Source organism: Hyaena hyaena, unplaced genomic scaffold (genome assembly GCF_003009895.1).
Source record: "Hyaena hyaena isolate Hyena2069 unplaced genomic scaffold, ASM300989v1 scaffold_52, whole genome shotgun sequence".
Classification (NCBI taxonomy): domain Eukaryota; kingdom Metazoa; phylum Chordata; class Mammalia; order Carnivora; family Hyaenidae; genus Hyaena; species Hyaena hyaena.
The window spans coordinates 3,830,233-3,857,225 of record NW_024080684.1 but is presented as its reverse complement, the minus strand read 5'-3'; the positions used below and the strand labels follow the sequence as shown (position 1 = coordinate 3,857,225).

Here is a 26,993-nt window from a genome sequence, read left to right as displayed (position 1 = left end):
AGCACAGAAATTAGGCTTAGAACTCAAAAATAAATGTCCACATTCAATGTTAATTCTCCTTAAGATCCACCGTCACCTGCCTATTTTAACTTCCTTTTCCTATAAAATTTAGAGATTACTCTGGTCTAATCTCTAGGTTCTAAGTATATAAGATGCTCATATAAATGTTGAAAGCCAGAAAATAACTTTAATAAAAACATCCAAGACTGGCAATAAGGCTTGTTTTGCTCGTACCTTCCAGGGCTCTGTAATCAGGTTCTGCCTGCTTTAGACACTCCTACACGACGTCTGTTACAGGTGTATCTTAGACCCCCAACCCCAACCCACCACCATGAAAAAAATCCAAGTCTGGACAGCAGCAGATCTTTTAAATTAAAAAGCCATTTTACCTCTATTTTCAAAAGATCACACCGAATTAGAGACTAATTAGAAAGATTATTTTACTATATTCACAACCTTCCCTTCACTGAGGAAATAGATGACCAGAATTTTTCCAAGGTCCTCCTAGACATGGTCTGCAAAAGACCAACATTCAGGGGCTAATAGAAGCCAAGTTAAATTGTGTACCCCCCCAAAAAGGCTTTGGTTAAAAATGCTTTATCAGATTTTATCAGAGGCATAAATGTATTCATTCCCATTTTAGTTAAAATTCTCCCTGATATAAGGAAGCAATTTTAGTTTTAAAAGGTGGGCCAATCCCTTGATAGCCAGGCTGTAATCCAGGTCTTTGGGGAATTAGGAATAGCTGTCTTTATCTTACAACTCTCTATAAAACCAGAAATACAACTCTAGAAACAAGTTAAAGCCCCCTATCTTTACCAATCTCCAAACCTTGCCTATTCCTCTCAAAATGTTTGTGGATACTATAAAAGTTTGGGATATTGGAACAAAATTGTTCTGTATTTTTTTAAAGTAAATTTTAAATAACATTTACCCTGAAACTCGAGAAAAATGTTTTTATATTCTGTCTTTGTCCCTTGAAATTATAAATCTTATAATGTCTTTAAAACGTAAATTACAGCCCACAATCTCTTGAGACTGAAGAAAAAATAGAGAAAAGTATTTTAAAATTGAGCCTGCAACGTCCTCTCCACAAATATTAGTAGAAACAAAATTAAGATTTTGTGTACATCTTGTCTGTGTATTTTGTGTGTGTGTGTGTCCAAGTATGCTCTAAATGTGAGATATTTTCTCTACCTCTGGATGATATTGCTAAAATTAATTTGTAAAAGAGCTTTATTTAGTTAGTATGAAGGCACATACTTGTACAGATTGAGCATTCTAAAACTCAGAAAGATAAAAACTAACCCAAATGTCTTTTGAGTTCACATGATCTGGGAAAATATTTAGTTTTGAAGCTAATGTAAGGTTGTTGGTTTAATTAAAATAGACATATCTTTAGAGTTACCAGCATTAAATATGAAACTTTTATTCTGCTTGTGTTTATTAAAAGTCAGATAAGTCCAGGACACCTAAGTGGCTCAGTGGGTTAAGTGGCCGACTCTTGGTTTCTGCTCAGGTCATAATCCCGTGGTTTGTGAGATTGAGCCCAAGTCAGGTACGTTGCTGACAGCATGGAGCCTACTTAGGATTCCCTCTCTCCCATTCTCTTTCTCTGTCCCTCCCTGACCTGCACCCATGCACACACACACTCTCTCTCTCAAAATAAATGTTTTTTTTTTAAAAGTCACATAAGTTCATAGTATCTCTGTTGCAAAATTTGTAACAAAAGTTTATTTTGTTACAAAACAAAATAAAACAAAACAAAAACAATAGAATGGTTGACTCTATCTAATTCCTCATGAAGTTTTGTGGGTGGTCTAAGCATATTTGTTAAGACAAGTAAATAAACAGTGTAGGGGTGCCTGGGTGGCTCAGATGGCTAAGCGTCTGACCTCAGCTCAGGTCATGATCTTACGGTCCCTGAGTCTGAGCCCCGCATCAGGCTCTGCGCTAACAACTGAGGGCCCAGACTTGCTTCGGATTCTGTGTCTCCCTCTCTCTGTCACCCGCTCACATTCTGTCTCCTCTCTCTCAAAAACAAACAAAACATTAAAAAAAAATTTTAAGTGTAAATAAGATAAAATAGTGAATACATATTTACCTACTTTTGTCTTACAAAGAAACTAAAGACAAATTTGAGTCTGTTAGTGAGTGTGTTTTATGCTTCATTGAAAGATTGTACTGGGGCACCTGGGTGGCATCCAACTCTTGATTTCAGGTCAGGTCATGATCTCATGGTTGGGTTTGTGGGATTGCGCCCCATGTTGGGCTCGGCGCTGACAGTGTGGAGCCTGCTTAAGATCCCTCTCTCCCTCTCTCCTTCTCCCCAGCTTACATGCACTCATGTACTCTCACTCTCTCTCAGAATAAATAAACATTTAAAAAAATATTGTACTATATAAATATGTTTCTAAAAATTATGAAATGTATTAATAAATTTGTCAGTCTAAAGAATTCTGCTGTAACAGGGTTCACAGTTGCTTATTACACAGTTTTCACTAGAATTAAGGTTGCTAAGTATTAAGAATTCTCATAAATGTAATTAAGACTCCTAGAAATAATAAGGGAAACAACTCTATGCAAGAGAAGTAAGATACATGTTTTTTTCTAAGAAAAAGTATAAGGGATAAAAATATATATATTTGTTTAGGGGGAAAAATAGTTTTGTCCTAAAGTAAGACTGGTTATTTTAAAGAGGTAAAATTTAGGACGAAATCTAAATGTGTTTTTTAAAAATGTTGTAGGTTTATGGAGAAAGAATTTTTAGAAAGAAATTTTATGTGTGCTCAGTGCTGGCTAAGATTAGGATAATTTAGGGGCACCTGGCTGGCTCAGTTGGCTAAGCACCCATCACCTTTTTTTTTTAATCTGTATTTATTTTTGAGAGAGAGAGAGAGAGAAACAGAGATAGAGCATGAGCAGGGGAGGGGCAGAGAGAGAGGGAGACAGAATCTGAAGCTGGCTCCAGGCTCTGAGCACAGAACCCGATGTGCAGCTTGACCCCACAAACCACAAGTTCATGACCTGAGTTGAAGTCAGACACTTAAAACGACTGAGCCACCCAGGCACCCCAAGCATCTGACTCTTGATTTCAGCTCAGGATTCTGTCTCTCTGCCCTCGCCTGCAACAACCTCTCCACCCCTCAAAATAAATAAATAAACTTAAAAAAAATTAGGATAATTTAAGTGAGTAAATGAGTTTTAACACCAAAAGTACACTGGTACAAAGTTTTGTTTTCTCTTTGTTATAGGTACAAAATTTTCTTGAACCATTGGTCCGATCTTCATAAAAAATTGTAAACAGAAGTTTTTCTTTACTGTTTAAGTATTTCTATTTTGAGACACGTAGTGATTCTACATTTGCCAAAATAATTTCCTGTATTTATTAGCTCTTTGATTACTTAACAAAACTAGTCTTAATATTAAAGAAACTAAATTTCATTCACAACTATGTGACCTTTGCCTTTGAAATCTTTCCTTGTCACTTAGGTTAAATAGATAATTAAATATTATTTCATAATGATCCATAATCATTATACAAGTATACATATATACTTTCCAAAATCAAATTCTGAAATGGAGTCTGCTAACCACAATCTAGCTGAAACTTTCTAGCAAGCCACTGGAACAATCCAAAGAAATTTTATGAGAAATTAAACTAATGAGACTTCTTTGGTATGTTAAGTTACATGGGAAATATTGTCAAATATGTGATATTAAACTCTCTTTTATAATATTAATATGGACATGTTATTAAAATGTTTCAAAAATTATATGAAACATCTAGAAATCTGATGTCCTTCTATGTTATTATCTTGAAGTGTTGTATGTCACAAAAATAACCAAATTTCCTTGTCAACTGCATTGTAATGAACTCTAATGAGATCTTTAACCTTAGCCATTTTTAAGTCTTCTATCATTTACAGACAGTTACACTTTTACTAAGGTGGCTTTGTAAGTTTCTTGCAAATACGCCTCATCATCAGTGAGACTCATGAAAAAAAACATAACAAAACCTCTGAATACAGGTTTCTGATAATCTTAGATCATAAAACTGAACTAGGTAAAAATTTCCAGAACTAGTAGAAAAATTGAATTCAATCAGAACAAGAAATAAGAACATGGGAAGGGCGGGAACCGAATAAATGGAGGCAGATAATCTTACTTTTTATGGCTTCTTATTTGAAACATTGCTGACATTTTTTAAAGTGTTTTGTTTTTTCCAGATTTAAGAAAACTTTTCTTCTTAACCTAACTGACTTACAGCAGTTAGATAAAATACACCTTTGTGGACAAATTGAAACATTTATCTTTTCTCTCTACCTGAACCCTCCAGAATTCAGAAACTCTCAGTGAGCGTTCTTATATTTTTGTGGCAATCTATTTATTTACATAAGTCCAGTAAGAATTCGTTCTCTTGGTGACAGGACACAATTGGAAACATTGGTTATATTACCAGGGCTTTGACTGGAATGTTCTATTTGAGAGAGACATGCATAGACTCAGATCTGACCAGACAGCTTTAGGGAGCTAATGTTGACTTTATGGAGCCAATAAGTCCTCTTGGAAATATCAGCCTGATACTTTGCTTACAGAGTTCCCAGCGGCCTTACCAAGTGAGTTAAGAGTACTTCCCGGCTGGAGCAACAATCTCATGTTTGGCAGACCTTAAGAAGAGAAGAACTCAGGGTCACCTGGGTGACTCAGTCAGTTAAGTGTCTGACTTCAGCTCAGGACATGGTCTTGCAGTTTGTTAGAGCCCCGCCTCGGGCTCTGTGCTGACAACTCAGAGCCTGGAGCCGGCTTCGGATTCTGTGTCTCCTTCTCTCTTTGCCCCTCCTCCACTTGTGCCCTCTCTACCCCAACCCCCGCACCCCCCCAAAAATAAATAAAAACACTTAAAAAAGTTTTTTTAAAAAGAGAGGCATGCATCCAAATTCAAAGGGATTACAGTCAAGGTGTGTGGCTTGGCTTCTAGTTTCAAGAGACTTAAAAGTTCAATTTAGGGGCGTCTGGGTGGCTCAGTGGGTTGAGCGTCCGACTTTGGCTTGGGTCATGATTTCACCACTCATGGGTTTGAGCCCCGTATGGGGCTCCGTGCTGACAGCTCAGAGCCTGGAGCCTGCTTCGGATTCTGTGTCTCTCCCCCTTTCTGCCCCTCCCATGCTCATGCTCTGTCTCTGTTTCTCAATAATAAATAAATGTTTAAAAAAATTTTTTAAAGTTCAATCTAGAGATCTAATAAAAAGTTCCAGCAAAGCAGTTTTTATTATTATTTTATTTGAGAAAGAGAGTATGCAAACAGGGGAGAGGGGCAGAGGGAGAGGGAAAGAATTTTAAGCAGACACCACATTCAACATGCAGCCCGACCCCATGACCCCAGGATCATGACCTGAGCCAAGAGTCAGGCACTCAACCAACTGAGCCACCCACACGCTCCAAACAAAGCAGGTTTTAAGCCGTCTGTATGGTCAACCATTATTCTTGCTGCACACATGCATGTAAGTAATAAGGCCAAGTTCTTCTTTAAAGCTAAACTTATTTAGCAAACAAATTATTGATAATTTGGCTATTTTGGTAAAAAATGATAAAAATGATTATAGAGAAAACATACATTTCAAGAACACATCCTTGTAGATATTCCATTTTAATACTACTCATTATAAACTAGACTAGAAATCCTAGATTTCTTCTGGTGTCCTCCAACGCCTGGCTACAGCTCTCCAAACTAACATTTTGCCTTTTCTCCCACCTTCCTGACTTGGGATCATTTGAAAACTAAAACTGCCCTTTTCCCTAAAGCCCTACAAACTAAATATAAATGACTTGATGTAAACTTCCGAGAAATTGCCATAACAGCTCATGAATAGACAATCTTCATGCCTCTTGCTCAGAAAACATCAGAGACATTTGATCTACAAACCAGATCTGTCAGATTGCCAGCACCTGCCTTCGCGCTATCCGAAGATGCTTGAATCTGACGCTTAAAAGCCTCCTCCACCGGTTACCTAAAAACTCAGAAACTGGCTTAACATTTAATCCAGTCATTAGCCAGTGTCTTTCTTTTGTTCCATAGAAAAAAAATGTCTCTTACTTAATATCTGACTATTGGAACCACAGGCCTAACTTTGAGAGTACACCTGAAATGAGTTTGACCAAACTAACCTACTGTCAGGACTAACAGATTCCAATGAGATGAAACAACCTACCGGCTCAAACTGTAATGTGTGAAACTTCAGGGAAGTTACAGTTCAGAAACTGTAGAAGAAGCTGGAGCCAGGCGGCCCCAAGATGAATCAACTGTGGCATGAAGATTATTCTGAGCTGAAGGCAACTGAGATCCTGCAGCCTCAAGACAAATTTTGCTCCTCCCCTAACTACCTAGAAAAATCTGAACTGAAGGGCTGCTGTGCTCCTCTGAGCCTATGTCTCTGAGTTCTCTGCTGCAATGAGCTTCCTCAAAAGTTTACCGCAGCCCTGGGGTGCCCGGGTGGCTCAGTCAGTCTGTTGAGCTTCTGACTTTGGCTCAGGTCATGATCTCATCCTTGGTGAGTTCAAGCCCTTCACTGGACTCTGTGTGGACAGCCCAGGGTCTGGAGCCTGCTTCAGATTCTGTGTCTCCCTCTCTCTCTCTGCCCCTCTCCTGCTCATGCTCTGTCTCTCTCCCTCTCAAAAATAAATAAACATTAAAAAAACATTTAAGTTTACTGAAGCCCTGGTCAGCTGAGGGGCTCCAGCAGCAGCAGTCAGATTCTCCAGGCTATGATGAACCGGAAGGGCCCCTGCGCTAGCACCTTTTGCAATGCCAAAAGCTGCGTGTCTTGGTTAGACAGCTCTGAATTAAGGTTCTCACTGGAATACTCCACCGTTAGTGTGCATGCGGTATCCAGGAACCTAAAAATCTATCCACGATGAGCATTTGTATGTTACAGCAAATGCCAAATTGGGAGAAGAGTCAAAAGAATCTGTTGCTGGTAAAGAAGAAGACAGTGATGATGACACTGAACCTATTGCCGAATTTAGATTTGTGCCTCATGATAAACCAGCTTGGAGGGAGCGTTCACCATGATGTGTGAGGGCCAGGCTTCGCACTCAGATCCTCAGGATGAAGATTCAGATGCTTATGAAAGAAGAAGAATATAATGTAGAAGCACATGACAAGAGCAGGAGACATGCCTACGTTTCGTATCTGTGAAGGAGGAGTATCCCATATAGCAGCAGAAGGCCGGGCTACACTGGAGAGATTGGAAGGAAGTCTGTCTCAGTCTGTGGGCAGCCCATCTACCATGGCTGGAGTCTGGACAGAAGATTCGATAAGAGGTTATGATGATGGAATGGAGGCAGCTACTCCACCAACAGCTGTTGGCCAGTTTGGAGATGCTGATACTCATCACTGAAAATGATGTACGCCGCTTTGGAATTCTCATTAATGTAGGAGAGAACTTGGTGCCTCTTCCACTGTGCACTGGGTGTTGATGAAAGTCTTTTTCCTTCTCTGAAACTTACCTGAACCAGGTCCTTTTTTTTGAAACAGACCATGCTGAGACTACAAGTTGTCACCAGCAGAAGAAACTATGGTCTTTATTTTAAAAGGTGCATTAGCTTAACCAAGAGGGTATTTGTAGATTATCATTTACCCCCCACAACTTTCTGTATCTGGGGACCCTCTGTTTAGGTCTGCAGTTCCTACCTTCACTATATGCATCTTCTGTAAGCAGCGGGTGGATGTGATGACAGCGTGCAGGTGCTTGAAGGTAGAGGAACACTGGAGGAAAAGGGTTGGGGCTCAGTCTAACTTGTACCCCTTGAGGGGCTAAGCATACCTACGGATACCCTTTAAAAGGAAAGACAGAGATCTCTGAGAGATTCTGGCATCTACTCATCCTCCACAGGGACCCAGATTAGTTCACTCAGATATCTTTAGGGAGCCTGTTGGAAAACATCCTAGCCACACATATACCCTCTAACACGAGTACTTCTGACTAGTTTTACTCCTTCCACCATGTTTCACCAGTCCGTTCCGTTAGTTATAACCTCGTAGGTTGTATCCTTGAATTTCTAACCTCTTAGGTCAGTTTCTGTAACAGAACAAGTGAAATTGAGATGAAATCCTCAAAGTACTTCAGATGTTAAATGTTTGTCTTTGTACTCATTTAACAAAAAATCTAGGTTTTCTTTTAATTAAAAAATTTTTTTTTCAAATGTTTGTTTATTTTTGAGACAGGGTGAAAGACAAGAGTGCAAGTGGGGGAGGGGCAGACAGAAGGAGACATAGAATCTGAAGCAGGCTCCACACTCTGAGCTGTCGGCACAGAGCCCGACGCAGGGCTCGAACTCATGAACCACGATGACCTGAGCTGAAGCCAGATGCCCAACCGACTGAGCCACTCAGATGCCCCCCCAAAATTTAGGGTTTCTAAAAAAAAGTCTAAATTGGGGATCTTTTTCAAAATAAGAGTTGTTACCAGAGATACATGTTATCTGAGTGGCCCTTCTGTATGACAAGGCAAACACTGAATTTCCAAACCTTTGCTCTTCACATTGGCCTGTGAATCGCCCTCTGCGCTTTTGAATCCTTGAGCCCCTCCCCCTTTCCTTAGCTTAGGGTGGCATTTACCCCATTTTACCTTTCTGTCTTTGAATCTCTCATGTATGTAGGGTTCCTGTACTTATAAAACTAAATTAGATTTTCTCCAGTTAATATGTCTCCTGTCAATTTCATTCTTAAACCAGCCAGAAGAAACTTCAAAGGGTAAAGGAAAATTTTTTTCTTGCCAACTGTGTTGAACTCCCAACAGCATCAGTGAGCTCTCTTGCTCAACTTAGACCCCAATAGTTAAAACCAGAAATAGACAAGCCCACTTAACTCATGCTCTAAATAAAACGCATTGTGTTTATTGCCCATCACACTTTCCTGAGGCATTGAAGAAGACATTTTCCCACCACCACACCAGAAAAGCCCCAATAGCAATGGAAGGCCTAGAAGACTATACCCATGATAATGGACTGAACACATACTGAGCCCCACCCATGATCACTGAACTCTCTGCCTTCCCTCTTGCACGTCCCCCCACCCCAACCTCTTCTTATAATACTCTAGATGTCCCTCTTGCCCGTAGAGAAGTCAGTTGTTAAGACTTGAGCCTGTTACAGCTGATGACACCCGAAATAAATTTCTCCCTTTCTCTTTTCCACACCCTTGGCTCTTGAGTTAGTGGCTTCTCTTGTGAAGAGTGTATCCAAGTTTTCTGGACAGCAGGGTTGGCAAACCCAGCAGGGAGGTATGCTTTCGATTTGGCCAGCCCTGTGGGGATTCCCCAGTGGAGAAGTTGGCCCCAGCAGTGGGCTGGGCTTCTCGGGTTTTCCCGAGTTAGAGGCTGTGATAGATGTATCAGTAGCAAAGGGACAGTAGACATAGCTATGGTGACAATGCAGCCATGGGGCTGATTTCTCATTAAACATCATTTGCCCAGGGGAGCCCCACATTCTGAAAGTGTCCATCTTCCAAATTTCTTTTATCAAACTATTTACATTTCCATGTATTTCCACTAAAGAATGCTAATGAGGTCTTCTGATCCACATAAATGTCACTTGGGTCATAGATTATTTCATTTAAAGGCAAAGACTTATTTTTAGTAAATGAGTACAACCTTATCATAAAAGTACAATCTCTGGAGGCCCCTGTGTGGCTCATTTGGTTAAGTGTCTGACTCTTGATTTAGGCTCAGGTCATGATCTGGGGGTTTGTGGGTTCAAGCCCTGCATCAGGTTCTGGTTGACATCTCAGAGCCTGCTTGGGATTCTCTCTCTCTCTCTCTCTCTCTCTCTCTCCCTCTCTCTCCCCCTCTCTGTCTCTCTCAAAATAAATAAATAAGCTTTAAAAAAATTTTAAGTACAATTTGTGTAGGAAATACTGAAAATGGATGAAAGGGCTTTCTTAGTGCCCTGGACACATAGGAATCCTAGGATGACAGGTGGATAACCTTTGATCCAGGATTTGGAATAAATAGGAAATAGATTTATTTGGAAATGAAAAGGGAGAAGAGATTCTACTCAAACTATACTTTGTTGGGGCGCCTGGGTGGCTCAGTCGGTTGAGCATCCGACTTCAGCTCAGGTCATGATCTCATGGTTCATGCATTCGAGCCCCACGTCGGGCTCTGTGCTGACAGCTCAGAGCCCGGAGCCTGCTTCAGATGCTGTGTCTCCCTCTCTCTCTGCCTCTTGGCTTCTTGCGGCGTTCTCTCTCTCAAAAATAAATAAACATTAAAAATTTTTTAAAAACTTTACTTTGTTAAATGACTGAAGAATGAAATCTATGAAATATTTTGGGATGAGATCACTCAAGGAGAGACCTGCAAGGAGTAGATTCCACTTTACATTTTCTTTTTTTATTTCTTTTATTTATTTATTTATTTATTTATTTATTTATTTATTTCTGAGAGAGGGAGAGAGAGAGAGAGAGAGGCATTGTGAGCAGGGGAGGGTTAGAGAGAGAGGGAGATACAGAATCCGAAGCAGCCTCCAGGCTCTGAGCTAGCTGTCAGCACAGAGCCCAACATGGGGCCCGCTCCCAGGAACAGTGAGATCATGACCTGAGCTGAAGTCTGACGCTTAACCGACTGAGCCACCCAGGCACCCCTCCACTTTACATTTTCTAAGAGAAAGCTTTACAAAGCTACAGTCTTTTGCTCTTAAAGTGACTGCTAACTGAGCAATAGAATACACCTGCACTAAGGCTTGTTAAAAGGAAACTGATCCCAAATGGAGTGATTTATGTTAAGCTCCACGGAGACTTAATATCTAACTTAACTTCAGTTCCTGCCTCTCCAGGAAGTGGAGTTTTAAACCAGTCTGTCTGGAATTTTTTGATCAGCCCAGTGAAGTCATCTGCATGAAGAGATCTCCTGCTACTCCTTCTAAGGGAAGGTGACCTTGCCTGAAAACATCCTTTCTTTTCTTTTCCTAATCACTTCCTTGCCCCACACTCCTTTCTGTAGGACAACTGTAAACAACTCCTCAGACCTTTCTAGATGGGATGCTGCCCAATTCAGGAATCATTCAATAAAACCATTGGATCTTCAGATGTACTCAGATAAATTTTTATTCTTTAACAGGCTTAAACTGTGTATTTAAAGGTTGCGATAGAGGATCCAGCTGCACATGGCTTGTTTGTAAGGCATTTCGGGGGGGCCTTGGGTCTCAGTGGGGAATACTGTCAAGGAGTCCTGATCACATCCTGTTTGTCTGAGGTCGCCTGGACATGCCGAAGTAGAAGGACAAAGTCTTTGTCCCTGTAGCAACAGATGCGTGTTACTGTGGAGTCACGACAGCCCGCCACTACATGTTGGGCAGCGACAGGTTCTCAGGGTGCTTACGATGGTCTGCTCCTGGTTTCCCAGGTGGGGGAAAGCAAGAGGCCAATGCCAGACAACTTTGTTGCTGCCAGAGGAAGTAGTCATGCTGTCGATATCCTCAGGGGTACAATTAGTTGCTGAGGGCAGAACTGATGTCTGAGTGAGGCTCGCAGGACACAGTCTGGATCTCCACATGGGAGCCTGGTGACTGTCACCAGCCAGCCTCAGCAGTTCCCAGAAGTCTTCTTGCACTAAAACTGCGGTGGGTGACTGATGTCAGCCTCCTGTGACCATCTCAAGTGACCTCAAGGAGAAACCAAAAATAAGAACCGAAAACCAGTTAAGTGGAAGCACAGATATGATAAAAACAATTCATTCAGATGAACTAAGGGTCTTTCATGTGTCTAAGTGGAAATCAGTAACCTTCATTTTTACAACCAAACAAATTATACCTTGCCATATGCGATTATACTTTGCAGAACTGTTTGCAAGCATCTATCTCCCTTCCCCTTTCACATAGAATTCCTTGTAAGCAACAAAACTTCAGAGCTGTTCCTCAGAACAGCCTGAAAGGCAGTCCCCGGGGCTACCAGGCTATGGTCCTCAGTAGGACAATGAATAAAGCATTTACTAACCTACTTTGAGGTTGGCTTTTTTTTTTTTTTAATTTTCACTGACACTTCCAAAGTGGACAACAGAGGAAGTGAAACCTTTGCCTCACAGCTAACATCAACACAGTCGTTCTTGGGAAATGCAGAAGAAAAGCTTGCAGAACAAACTGAACCCACTCTATTCTTTATATGGTAAATAAACCAGCTTCTTGGTAGAGGGAGGTTAGGACATGGGTGAAATAAAATCCTGCCTTTTTCTGGCCTGGTGGGCGGGGAGTGAAACAAGGAATAATGAAGGGAGGAAGCAGAGGAGTTCAGAGGAGGAAGGAAGCAGCAAAGGCTAGAGTCCTGCCCAGATTTTGCAGCATGCAACTCTTGATCTTGGGAACATAAGTTTGAGCCCTATGTTGGATGTAGAGATTACTAATTATATATATATATATATATATATATATATATATATAAAGCCTTACCATATATATATGAATGATAATAGTACATCTTCCTCATAAGGCTGTGGTAAGAATTAAATCATGCAAAGCAAGTGTTCAGCCTCATCTAATTATAGACTAGTGTCATTATATATGTTAGATAAATAAGGTGGGGGACTTAAGACTCTAGAGGGAGTGTCTTAGGCTGATAGGCAAATTTAATTAGGTGAAGCCATGTGGTTGGGCAGATGGAGAGGCTGCTTTTAAGCTTTCCTGGGTGACCTTGATACTTGAGTGATGCAGACAGGACCCAGAAGTAGCTGAGAACTTGACAGGAAGTCTGGCCTGAGTGATTCCCTGTGGCCGGTTCTCTATGCCAAGGATGTGGGGTTTGTAGCCATAGCTCAGAGGACTCTAGCTTGCCAGTGAAAACAGATATGGGTCCATCAGAGACCAGATCATGAATTCTAGCAGTTTCAGGCTTCATCTTGTAAGGCCACAAGTCTAAACGTTTAAACCAAACTGACTCCATGACAGGCTTTAAATTTCCCCTCTAAACTAGAAGGCCTGAGTTTTGGCTTCCCCTGAAACTATCAGGCAGTTACACATTGCCCAAGGCAGGAGTAACCACCCTTGCAACACCCAATCAAGAAAGGCCATTGACCACCCTCCACATTGTTAAGGGAGAGGCCTGGAGATAGAAACTATAGATAGGACCCTGTTACCTAATGTTAAAGTTAACCTGTTAGTCGCCGAACAAGACCCCAGGCTCGCTCTGTGATTGGTTGAATTTAAAGGTACTCTAAATGTTGTAATTGGATCCCGCCAAAAGTAACGAATACTCTAGACAATGTGTATGGTCAAACCCGCTGTCAATGATGTTGAATAATTATGATTAGATCACTGTTCCCATGTCACAACTTCTGTAACTCCCCCGTCTCAAACCCCATAAAAACCCTACTCTGCCCTTGTTCGGGGCTCTCAGCACGGACCCATGCGCTGGTGAAGTCTGTGAGCCTGAGCTTAAGCCCGTAATAAAGCCCTTTGCCTTTGCATGCGTGACTTGGTCTCCCTGGTGGTCTCTGGTCGGTGAGGATACTGCGATCTGGGTATAACAATCTGGGAAAACCCTCCGTATCAGAAGAAGCAGAGATACCATGATCCTCACTAGCCAGCACCTGAAGGACAACGCCTAAGCCCCCCTGCCCCCAGCCCCCTGCCACATTACGAAGACACAGGGGAGAGGAAAGTCTTGGAGACTGGACAATTCAACCCAAAGTAAAGCCTAAATATTTGCTAAAGTGGCTGTTTAATTTACAGGGTTTATCTACATTTTATCCAGATTGAACAATTGATTTTGCACAACAATGAACTGGTGTGTGTTTGTGGAAGAGGAAAACTATGCTGGGTTACCGAGGCAAGCGGGACAAATATAAACAAAACAAAGAAACTGATGAGGGAGCATAAGGCAAGCTGACAGCCTGCAAATCAGCACCCCCAGGTGGGATACGTGATATTCCTCAGACACTCCTGGCTGCCCAAGAACAAACAAAGGACAGAAAACAAATGGTTAAAGAGATAGAGTCTCCATCAGTTTACAAGTATCTCATCAGTAGCCTAATCTCCATGAACTCCCTACTATCTTAATCATAATGCTTTTCTAGAGGGAAAAACAATAAATAGAAGGCCTCCAGCAGTTTGTAAATCCTCTTTAGCATATGGAGATCCCTTTAAGAAACTTCCTCTTGACTTCACAGCTAATAAGCAGTCACGTCACACAACCCCAGTGCAGCTCTTCCTGCCCATGGGTCCTGTCCCTGTGCTTTAATAAAATCACCTTTCTGCATCAAAGACGTCTTCAAGAATTCTTTCTTGGCTGTTGGCTCTGAACCCCCACCAACACCCCAAAACCGCATCAAAACTACCTTTTCTCCGCACAACAGTGGGTAGCAGCCAGTGACTTTATGACCCTGATACACAGACATCAGAATGTGCAACACGTTTGCCTCCTATTTCTCTCCTTCCCAACGTCTTCATTGAAAAGTAAGTGATCTAATTAGTGCCTGTGCATGGAGACCCAATTCTGGGAGAAGAGGGCTGTGTCACACAACAAGGCTCCCATCCAGTGGTCCTCATAGCTGAGGCAACTGATGTCCCCAGGGCTCTGATAGTCAGAACGGGGGTGGAGTTTCCACAGCCCTGGTTAGCAGTGGGAGAGGGAAGGGCCAGGTCTTCAAAGGAAGAGGAAGCAAAAAAACATAAAAGGGACAATTTTTTTTTTTAAAAAAGAGAGCTTGGAAAAAGAAAGAACTAAGAGAAGGCTGAAAGGGAGCTGGGCAAAAGAGAGAAAGGACACATAAGTAAAGGAAAGGCAAGGCAAAGGGGACGGGAAAAAAAAAAAGGAAAGGAAAAAAGAAAAGAAGCAGCAGCTACTGTGGAGAATAGTTGGAGACTCCTCAAAAAATTAAAAATAGAAATACCATATATGATTCCACTATTGGGTATTTACCCAAAGAAAACAAAAACACTAATTTAAAAAGATGTATGTACCCTTATGTTTATTGCAGTGTTATTTACAACAGCCAAGATAAGGAAGCAACCTAAATGTCCTCAATAGAGGAATGGATAAGGAAAATGTGGTGTGTGTGTGTGTGTGTGTGTGTGTGTGTGTGTGTGTAATTGAATATTACACAGCCGTAAAAAATAAGATCTTGCCATTTGAGACAGCATAGACAGACCTAATGTGTTAAGCGAAATAAGTCAGACTGAGAAAGACAAACACCATATGATCCCGCTCATAAGTGGAATCTAAAAAAAGAGTAAACAAAAAGGAGAATCACACCTATAAATACAGGCAACAAACTGATGGTCGCCGAAAGGGAAAGGGGTGAGGGGGATGGGCAAACTGGATGAAGAGAAGCGGGGGCTAGAGGCTTCCAGTTACGGAATGAGTAAGTCACAGGAATAAAAAGCACAGCATAAGGAATACAGTCAGCGATACCGTAATACAGATGCAACAGGACAGATGGAAGCTACACTTGTGGCGAACCCAGCGTGGTGTATAAACTTGTCACATCACTATATTGTACACCTGAAACTACTGTTCCAGTGTGCCACTATACTCAGATAAAGAAAAGAAAGATTAAAGAAAACCAAAAAACATGGGGCGCCTGGGTGGCTTAGTCGGTTGAGCGTCCGACTTTCGCTTAGGTCATGATCTCGCAGTTCGTGGGTTCGAGCCCCGCGTCGGGCTCTGTGCTGACTGCCAGCTCAGAGCCCGGAGCCTGTTTCAGTCTGTGACTCCCTCTCTCTCTGACCCTCCCCTGCTCGCGCTGTCTCTCTCTCTCTCTCCTAGAAATAAATTTAAAAAAAACATTAAAAAAAAAAAGAAAAAAAGAAAACCAAAAAACAAAAAGAACTTAACACAAGACCATGACGCTAATAAAAAGAAAATAGAAAGGTAGCAAGAGAAACAGAGTGCCTGAAATTTGGAATCAAAAAGAACCTACAATGTGGACGAAAGCAGACCGTGTGCAGGAACCATGAGTGAAGAGAAGGAAGGGAGGCTGAGAGAGGTGGGGGATGAATGACCACGGTACCTGAGGAGCCACCGCAATGGGGGAGACCAGCACCGGGTTGGGGGCAGGAGGTGGTGTCCCGCGAGGCCCACCAGGGCGGGGAGACGAGGTAAGCATGGCAGGAAATCTGCCTGAGGAGATGGGCCCAGCGGCAGGGGGCGAGCTGCGGAGGAAGGGGAGCCCATTGCTCTCCACAGCCCGTTCTGGCTCTGGCGGAGCGCATTCTTTTCAGAGGAAAGGGCTGGAATGGAGAGAGCACCTGCTGCTGGGGTGGCCTTTCACAATGGCCTGCCCTGGGGCTAAACCACTCAGAAGGTGTGCGGAGGTTGTGACGCCATCCATCGCACTGGTATTTCAATTCTTATTTCTTTTTACTGAAACAGAAAGACTCTGACATAGAGCAGCAGGCTGGGAACTGCCAGGCCTGGTGTCTCCACGGCATCCTTCCTAGATAGATAGATATGTTATGCCGAGAGACGCAGGGACCAACCGAGACCACTGAAGCCGAAGTAAGGGAGTCTTTATTACTGGCCGGGACCGCACAGAGTTAACACAGAACTCTCGATGTGCGGCCCCAAGTCCAAAGACTTAGAGCTTTTTATAATGAGCAAGCAGGCGAGTGGGCAGTACAGAAGCAGAATTGCGCAGTTATTGTAAAAAGGCTACAAAGTGATAAAGAGAGCGGCCCTTATCCTGGTGTGTAGGAAAACATTTCTTACTTTGAAGGCACGGCTTTGGGTTTTGGGGAGTTTCAAGGGAATAGCCATTATCTCAAGGACAAAGTAAGCAAACTGTGTCATAAATAACCATTGATAGGGAACATTAACCCTTGTCTTCTTATTTGTTTTTTTTCCTTGCACCTGAGGATAGTCACATAGCCCTCCGAGTGCAGGCCCAGAAGGTAAACTCTGGGTCAAGAAGGAAGGACCGAGGCTAAATTCATGTGCAATAGATAGATAGATAGATAGATGAGTAGGTAGATAGATGGATAGATGGATGGGTAGATAGATAGATAGATGATAGATAGATAGATACATATGTATATATAATATGTAATATATACATACTTGTATATATGTAATAGACAAATATTATATATCTAATATATATAATAGATTTGTTGGTAAAAAGCAATTATATTTGATGTATTTTATAATATATAAAAGCCATGTATAAAGCATATATAAATGGCATATATATAAAATATATCTAAAATAAAACACGGTTCATATATACTTATACATGTAAACATTTTCTTTAATGTGTTATTTTTCCTTGCAAATTTTAGGAGAAGTGAAAACATTTCTGTGGGCCTCTATAAGTGTTGTGGGCCTGGGCACTGTGCCTGCTGCACTGATAGATAAGTCAGCCCTGGGAACTTTGTAAACTCTAAAAATATACAAAGAGATTAGATGAAATATTTATATTGATGTGAGCTGGGTAAGTGCATTAGAAAAGCAACAATTGAATGTAGTGCTCGTGGAAATCCCATGATTGTAAAGACGTAGGTTTTGAAGGTGCCAGTACATAGTGTTTAGGGCTTACTCTAAGCTGGCCTCTCTTCTAAGCCCCTAAAAGCCTAAATAACTTGCCCAAATAGACTATGGCCCATGTTTTCAACCAGCGTGCTAAACTCAGAGCTGTTCTGTCATCACTCCTTTATTTCATTAGGTCAAAATACATTTATTCAGCCCCTACTCTGCACCAGGCACTGAGCTGGGCCCAGCAGTGGCATTGGCAAGGAAACAGACCCATATGGTTTACTTTCTAGTGGAGAATAAAGGCATTGAACAAATGACCACCCAAACAAAAGAAAACAAACAAAAAGCAAAAATGACCACCCAAATATAACATTGTAGATACTGTAGACCCCTGATCTAGTCTGGGGGCAGAGAAGACTTCTTTGGGGAATTAAAATTCAAACTGAGGTCTCAAGGATGAGTAAGTTAATTCAGTTAGCCAGACAGTGGGAACAAAGATGTTCTAGGCAGAGGCCATCAGCATAGGTCAAGTGCCCAGGATGTAAAACCGGCCCTCAAAAAGCTTCAAAGAGGGGCTTCTGGGTGGCTTAGTCAGTTAAGCGTCCGACTTTCGCTTAGGTCATGATCTCGCGGTTCGTGGGTTCGAGCCCCGCGTCGGGCTCTGTGCTGACTGCCAGCTCAGAGCCTGGAGCCTGTTTCAGTCTGTGACTCCCTCTCTCTCTGACCCTCCCCTGCTCGCACTGTCTCTCTCTCTCCTAGAAATAAATAAAATATTTTTTAAAAAAAGAAAAAAAAAGCTTCAAAGAACTGTGTTTCCCTCAAAAGCCAGAGTCCCATGTAAGGAGATAAAGTGACCTCAGAGATAAGCAATGATTAAGGGCTGTTGTGGGAGAGTCGTGTAGAGTATTTGAGTAAGGGGAGGAAAATCACCAGGGGGAGGGAGTCTTCAAACAATCTATAGGTAAGACCTATAAGGAAGACTAGAAAAGCCTCAAGCAATTTTCATAAGAGGCAGTCAGAGGATCTCACCCCTTTTAGAGCACTGAGGGCCATTTACTAGTGTAGCTGAAGACATTTCAAGATATCAAGAGTTAGTCTTGCAGGCAAAATCTAAGAAGAAACTCCTATGATGTTCTCATTAGATAACCAGAGCGCTGAGGTGCCTGGCTGACTCGGTTGGTAAAGTATGCAATTCTTGATCTCAGGGTTGTGAGTTTGAGCCCCACATTGGTTGTAGAGATTACCTGACAAACAAAATAGGAAAGAAAAAAAAAGATGACCAGAGACCGATGTGAGGCTATAATAGGTGCGACCTGAGAACCAGCAAAGACTATATTGAGATACCATGCCCTACAGACAGGCACCAGGCAGGGACCCCTTTCTCATATTATTATCTGTACAACCTCTTATTGAGGAATAAAGAGGATGACATATGTAATGCACATGACTACAATCTCCTACAATAGAGACTATAACCCACTTCCCTTTACAATACATTATCTTCATCCATGGATACTGATACCTTGAGAACTTATCAGAAAGAACTTCATTCTGTGAAGATCAGTGCAGTCCATATTGTTATCTGACCACAAAATTGCATAAATGTTCATTCTAAAAGGAAGACTCAAACATCTATATAAGATTTATTCTCTAGATTTTGCTTTCCAAATTTCACAGAAAATTTAAATGGTGTAGTTTATTCATCAACAAGTAAAATGGGTTTGTAAAAATGAAACATTCATTTTAGTTTTTCAGAAACTACTATGCAACCTTCTTGCTTAATTTTGAAGGCAAGATCCATATCTGAATCTTTCCATATCAGCTACTGAGCAACATAACAAATAAAGAAAGAACTCTCAGGACTGCCTTACTTTTGTAAAATGTTGAAACACGATCTTACATGTATGGATTCATTCTCACAATAACAGGATTTTTTCGTTTGCTCTTTCATTTTAAGTACAGTGCTGGATCCTATCTTTATTTAAAATTCTGATACCTTGTTCATTGTGCTTTGTTTCTTTTCAGTAATTCTGCCTCAAATACCTACTTATCTTCTTGGCAGAAGGCTTAATATGCTAATATCTCTCCCTTTCCACATGAGCTGTTGTTGCTGCTCACAATATTAGGAAAAAAAAAAAAGTAAGTCCCTGCGCACCTGGGTGACTCAGTTGGTTAAGCCACCTACTCTTGATTTTGGCTCAGGTCATGATCCCAGGGTCATGGGATCAAGCCCCATGCTTAAGATTCTCCTCTCCGTTTCTCCCTCTTCCCCTCCTCCCCTGCTCATGCTCTTGCTTGCTCTTACTCTCTTTAAAAAAAAAAAAAAGGCTGTTTTAAAAAACAGTAAGTCCCAACTTCCACACCCCCAGTGGGAAGAGCACCGGTGTTGAATCATCCACAACTGCTTTTGCTGCTCCCCAACCTGCCTGTGAATTTTGTTGCCCTACAGAGTTGAACAAACAATCCCGGGTTTGTGCTGTGGCACATTTAGGGCTGGCCTCCTGGATTCTTCACAGTTTTTCCTTCCCACTCATGGTCATTTCCCTGATTGCCCAGGACGACTGTGGATGGGCTCTCATGCAGTACGCTCTCCATGGCTGGAAAATTGAACTCACATGGATGGCCCTCTCCTGCGTGCCCGGGATGCTGGCGTGAGGTTCTCAGAGTGCTAGCGCTTTGTAGTCAGCTCCTTCAGTTCACAAACTGTTGTAGACAAAATCAAGGTCTTCGTACTTAAGAGTGAAATCGTAGGGACATTCTCATTAGAATAAAGAAGAAACTATGACACTGATTATGACCATAGTTGCTGGAAATTCTAGCTAAAAAAAATAGCATATCAAGCCTAAATAAGAGTTTATTGTCCTTTTATGCATCTTCCCCATGTCCACCCCACCCATCCCTTTCCTCTTTTCCTCCCTTTATCCCTCCCTTGTTTTTGTGGATAATATTATTATGGAACAAAAAAAACCCAAGAGAGAATAAACTGAAAACTCCTACAGCTAAAAAGAGTTCAATAAGATACCAGATCACAAAGATGTAAAAATCAATAGCTTTCCTGTACACACAACAACTGGCTTGGAAAAAAAATCCATTAACAGAAGCAAAAAAAAAAAAAAAAAGTAAAATAGAAATGAAAAAGTAAACAATGAACTGGGAAAATATGTTTTCTACAAATATGAAAAAAATTGTACTCTCCTTAATCCATAAAGTGCTCCCAAAATCAATAAGGCTAAAGTCCCCACAGATAGACAGAGAAAGGCATGAGCAACCATTTCACAAACAGAAAATACAAATGGCCAATAAAGCAATCACGTAGGTATTCCAAATCACTTGACTTTTAAAATGCTAATTATAATAACAGAAATCTATCATTTTCTTTCTTGTCAATTTAGAAAATGTTTTTTAAAATTTTATGGCCAATCCTGGCAAAGTATCAGAGCTCTCAAATGCTGCAAGCAGGTGTATAAATTGATGCAATCTTGTGAACCATAATGAAACTTGGATACAATATTTCTGGAAAGCAATTTTTTTCATGTTGTTTCTGAATTATTTTACATTATAGTCCTAAATTTTTATGAAGTCAAAGCTATTGATTTTTTACTTTGTGACTTCTTCCCTTACTTTCATTTCTAGAAAGTATTTTTCCTTTTTTTCCCTAGAAAGTGCTTTTCTGTCCCATTTTTTCCCCTAACTTTTCATGGCTTGTGTTTTTAGCATTTATTTCTTTAATCCATATTTATTTAATGTACCTTTATTAGTGAATGTGTCAAAGGAAGTTTATCAAAATAGTTTCAAAATACTTTGGAAAAATTTCCAGCACTGTTTATTGATTAATTCCCATTGATTTGTGATGGTGCCTTTATGATAGAAAATTGGATATATTTGGGACTGGTTAGGATTCCATATTCTGTCCATGAGTTTGGCCATCTCATTGGTGCCAATGTGATATGTGATTACAACATGAGCTCTAGAGCCAGACCATGCAAGAGCAATGGGACTTGGGACATTTTACTTAATCGCTCTGTGCCTTTGTTCCTTATCCTTAAAATAGTGCTGCAAAGTCCCTTTTTGTAGGGTTTTTGTGAGGCTTAAAGATGTTATACATATAAAGTTCTTAGAATGATATCTGGTAAATTTTATGTGTTAAAGAAATCTTAACAGTTGTTAATCTGCCAGCACCACATTATTTTAATTATTATAGTTTTGCTTATTTTTAAAAAAATTTTTTTAATTTATTTTTGAGACAGAGAGAGACAGAGCATGAGCGAGGGAGGGACAGAGAGCGAGGGAGACACAGAATCCCAAGCAGGTTCCAGGCTCTGAGCTGTCAGCACAGCGCCTGATATGGGGCTTGAACTCACAAACTGTGAGATCATGACCTGAGCTGAAGTTGGTTGCTTAACCAATTGAGCCACCCAGGCGCTCCTAGCTTTGCTTATTTTCTACATATAGAATAAAACCAGTTTTTCTCACTCCTATTTCTTTAAAAAAAAGCAAATTTTGCCACTTTTTTCAAAGCCAAAATTCTCAAAGTGACCTCCGTTCACTGCTTTCCAACCTCTAATCCACCCATGCATGCACATACACAAAATAGACAAATAAACCCAAATTGGTGTAATGAAGATTATCTCACTCTCCCGCTTAGAATCTGATATATTTTGTTCTTTGTGGATTAGTGGAGGCCCTTGGATCTGTCATCTTACTTCTCTGTGTCACCCTTACCATGCCCTGCTCACACTCTCTCATTACTTCCCAGCCTTCCTGGCTGCCTTTCCAGGGCTCATTCCTTCTGCAGAGCTTTCCCATCTGCTCATCCCTCTTCCTGGAATGGTGACTTCTGTGCCCTTGGTACCTATGATGCCTCATCTTTTAGATCCGTGCACAGGTCCCATCTTCTGGAAGGCGTCCCTGGCCAACCTAGGTAAAGTACCCTCTCTTCCAGCTCTTTCCTGTTGGAGCACTTTTGGAAGGATTATACCCATGACGATTGACCTTATTTCCCTATTTCTTTTTCCCCACCTGTTTCTCTGCACTTCCTGTTTCTCTTCAACCTTCTACAGCTTCCATCTCCCCTTCTCACTCCAGCAGACCCAGGCTGCATCCCCATCCTGTGGTGGGATGCTATTCTGAGAAAGAATGGAGCAGAAAATAGTTCAAGAGTTTTTTGTTTTTATTTTTCTTTTTCCTGCAGGGTCAACTCATCAAGGAATTATTTACCCGTCCGCCTTCTGAAAGTTCAATTTGTTTGGGGCTTATTTGCTTAAAAACAAACTCGAAATCACCAAGTCCAAAAGGAAACTTCTATACTGGCATCTGTGTTTTGTTTTTTGGGTCCCCCACCCACCACCACCACCCCATGCAGCTGCAGATGAATCAAGAAGGGACAAAAGATACTTTTGTCTCCCTTCCAGAAGAGTAGACCTTTGTTTCATGGGAGCCATATAACAGCACTTTTATATTTATCTTTATATGTGATTACAAGGCCTCCAAACCAGAGAAGTTTCTAAGCATAGAACAACTTTTTTTTTTTTACAAATAGTTTATTATCAAATTAGTTTCCACATAACACCCAGTGCTCATCCCCACAAGTGCCCTCCTCCATGCCCACCCCCCCTCCCCCCCACATCCATCAGTCCTCAGTTTTTGTCAGCATTCAAGAGTCTCTCATGGTTTGCCTCTCTCCCTTTCCCCCACCATTCCCGCCCTTCTTCTCCCCCTTGGTCCTCTGTTAAGTTCCTCCTAATCCTCCTATACGTGCACACATATGGTATTTGTCCTTCTCTGCCTGACTTATTTCGCTCAGCATAACACCCTCAAGGTCCATCCATGTTGCTACACATGGCCAGATTTCATTCCTTCTCATTGCCATGTAGTATTCCATGGTATAGATAAACCACATCTTCTTGATCCATTCATCTGTTGATGGACACTTAGGCTCTTTCCATGTTTTAGCTATTGTGGAGAGTGCTGCTATGAACATTGGGGTACCTGTGCTCCTATGCCTCAGCATTTCTGTATCCCTTGGGTAAATTCCTAGCAGTGCTATTGCTGGGTCATAGGGGAGTTCTAGTGTGAGTTTCCTGAGGAACCTCCACACTGTTTTCCAGAGGGGCTGTACCAGTTTACATTCCCACCAACAGTGTAGGAGGGTGCCCGTTTCTCCACATCCTCGCCAGCATCTAGAGTTCTCTGATTTGCTCATTTTAGCCACTCTGACTGGCGTGAGGTGGTATCTCAGTGTGGTTTTGATTTGTATTTCCCTGATGAGGGATGCTGAGCATCGTTTCATGTGTCTGTTGGCCATCTGGATGTCCTCTTTGGAGAAGTGTCTGTTCATATCTTCTGCCCATTTCTTCACTGGGTTGTTTGTTTTTTGGGCGTGTAGTTTGGTGAGTTCCTTATAGATTCTGGATATTAACCCTTTATCTGATATGTCATTTGCAACTATCTTTTCCCATTCCATTGGTTGCCTATTAATTTTCTGGGTTGTTTCCTTGGCTGTGCAGAAGCTTTTAATCTTGATGAGGTCCCAAAAGTTTATTTTTAAGCATAGAACAACTTTTAAGCAGGTTTCTGTTTGCTGGACATTTTGGCCATTCAAGGAACCTTGGCTGGATTGTTCCTGAAACCAGGGACAGAAGCTGCCCCCAACCCCTCCCCCCCATCCCACAATTCAGACTTATGGCTCCTCCCTGCCTCTGGCCAGAGTCACATAGCCCTTAGTGACTGTTAAAGAAGCCTCTAAAATTGCCTCAGGAAATACCATATAAAGTTGCTTCCCAACAAGTCTGTGGGATGCTGTTCCGCCTGAGATAACAAACATAATGTGCCATGTTTGCAAGCAAATAGTGATAATAGTCACAGGATGTAGAACCTTTGCCTTTCTCCATCTGCCCAGAAGTGTTCTGCAGTTCCAGGTCCCTAAAGCTGAACCAGTCAGGGCATCTGAGTGGTTCCGTCGGTGGGACGTCCAACTTCGACTTAGGTCATGATCTCACAGCTCATGAGTTCAAGCCCTGTGTTGGGCTCTGTGCTGACAGCTCAGAGCCTGGAGCCTACTTCTAATTCTGTGTCTCCCTCTCTTTCTCTGCCCATCCCCCACTTACACTCTGTCTCTCTCTGTCTCTCAAAGATAAATAAACATTAAAAAAAAATAATAAAGCAGAACCACCACCTCACTACAATCACACTGAAACCAGACAGAGTCACCAGAAGGGACAAGATGATCAAGAAAGGAAATATTGTAGCTGATACTGATTACACCTAATCAATCATCATGATCCAAGACCCTGAGACCCTTATCCTGCTTTTTCACCCTTTAAAACTCCTGATTGTAAGCCATCAGGGTATCTGGAACTTGAGGATTAGCTCCCTTTCTTCTAGAAGGCACCGCACCCAGTAAAAAACCTATCTTCCTCCACTGTGAAGCCCAATGTGAGTTTCTATTGGCCTACTGCACATCAGGTGGGTGAACTCTCCTTTGGTTTGGTTAATTTCCTTAAGGGAAGGAAAGGGAGGGCAACATGGTGGGGATTTTTTTTCCCTTTTTTTTCTCTTGAGGTATAATTTAATCACAGTGAAATTTCCTCTTTTTAGCATATTATTCTATGACTTTTGACAAACACAGTTGTGCAATCACCATTACAGTCAAGACATAGAACAGTTTCATTAGCCAAAAAATCATCCCCTCTCTGTATGCCCAGCAACTGCTCTGTCTCTCCTCTGCCTTTTCCAGAATGCTACTGAAGTAGAATAATACTGCATGAAGTCATTTGCATATGGCTTCTTTTACTTACCATAATGCTTTTGAGGTTCCTGAATCTTGTATCTATCAGTAGTTCATACCTTTATCTTGCTGAGTAGTATTCCATTGTACGGATGTACTTTTTTGGGTTGTTTTCAGTTTTTGAAGATTATGAATAAAGCTGCTATAAACACTTGGATCAGATTTTTGCATGCACATGTTTTCATTTCCCTTGGGTAAACACTTATGAATGGGATCATTGAGTCACAGAGTAAGTGTGCATGCCACCTTACAAGAAACTGCCAAACTAATTTCCAAAGGGGCTGGGCCACTTTGCATTTCCACCAACAAACTAATTTTAGCGTTTTGAGGGTTGAATTGAGGAGGACCCAGTCCCCAGCAGGGTTGGACACCCCCAGCTCTAACTGGGAATGGGGTTGAGACTTTTGATATCTTAATGGGGGGCACCTTAGCATTTAACAGTCTCTGGGGAGTCAGGACATGGTGACTTCTGTGTTGACTGAGTGTCATGGGGACATGCTGATGCCTGGAAGTCTGGGTGAAGGACCCTGTAGTTGACCTTGGGAACCACAGGACACTCCCTTCCTATCTTCTTAAAGCTGTATACACTAAAGTTCTTGTTTGTTTCAAGGAGAAGGAAGGAATTCTGGAAAATGTCTTTTGGGCCACCTTGGAGATAGGGCTGAGCTGGGTATGATTTGTGGAAATAAAGAAATATAATGCATATCCCATTTGTCTTAGAGCATTGTATTGAGTTCCAAGTACCTGTTTATGCCAGTCATTACACTCAGCACTTTATGTACATTATATCAAATCCTTAAAACAACTCAACAAATTAAGTATAGGTATCATTTAGGTATCAAATTAAGGTATCAAAATGGAAACAAAAGATGACTCTGATCATGTTGCAACACTGCTTAAATCCCTTGATGACCCTCTCTGTTTCATATCCTATTTCTGCACTCTCCTCCTGGGCCCCTGCGGTGGTATTCTATCTTCCTGCCATGCTTTCCCTGCCTCTTTCTCTTTTTCAACCCCACTCGGTTTTTTAGGACCTCCTTCTTCTGCTCTTCCCCTTGACGTTTTTCCTGACCCATGCCAGGGGATCAGCGATTGCCCCCTTTTTCTTGCCAGTGTTGTTTGTACACCCTTGTCTCCGTGGCTGTTAGTCTGAGGTTGGAGAGTTTCCTTTACCTCTGCATCCGGCACAGAGCCTACACATAGGACAGAGTATCTGTTTAACGTAGAGCGAGAAAGGAAGAAGAGAGGGAAGACGAAAACGGAGGAAGATGCTTACTTTTGTAGGCATCTTGTGCCCCACAGAGAAATGGCAGGTTGGGCTCAAAGCTCTGAACCAGCTTTGGGCTCTCCCACAAAACAATTTAATCTTCAATTTTAAAACAAATGCAAAGAAAAATTATTGTAGAGTTCTCAAATCTCAGACCAGAAGAAACCATAGAGGTCATCATAAAGAGTTTCCTATTTCTTTTTCTTTTATAGTGCAGCCTTAAATGCAGACCCATATTCACACATTATGGTCCTTTATCTTAATTTTTTTTTGTTTTTTGTTTTTATTACCAAGCTTTGTTTATTACCTGTATTCCCTGCTTCTCTGTTATTTCATTTTGACTGTATATCATCCATTCTGATCTCTGACACTGCTTTTCAGATATTAGTTTGATTTCCCTTCCTTTACTTGTGGTGATTTTTATCTACCTGTATTAAGGAAATAATATTGTCCATCAGAGATACTCATTTCTGGTGCAA

At 41.4% G+C, this 26,993-nt stretch overlaps 1 pseudogene; it reads left to right on the top strand.

Moving 5' to 3' along the window:
- The first annotated feature begins 6,451 nt into the window (after positions 1-6,451).
- On the top strand, positions 6,452-7,400 carry LOC120231044 (annotated as a pseudogene).
- The last annotated feature ends 19,593 nt before the right edge of the window (positions 7,401-26,993 follow it).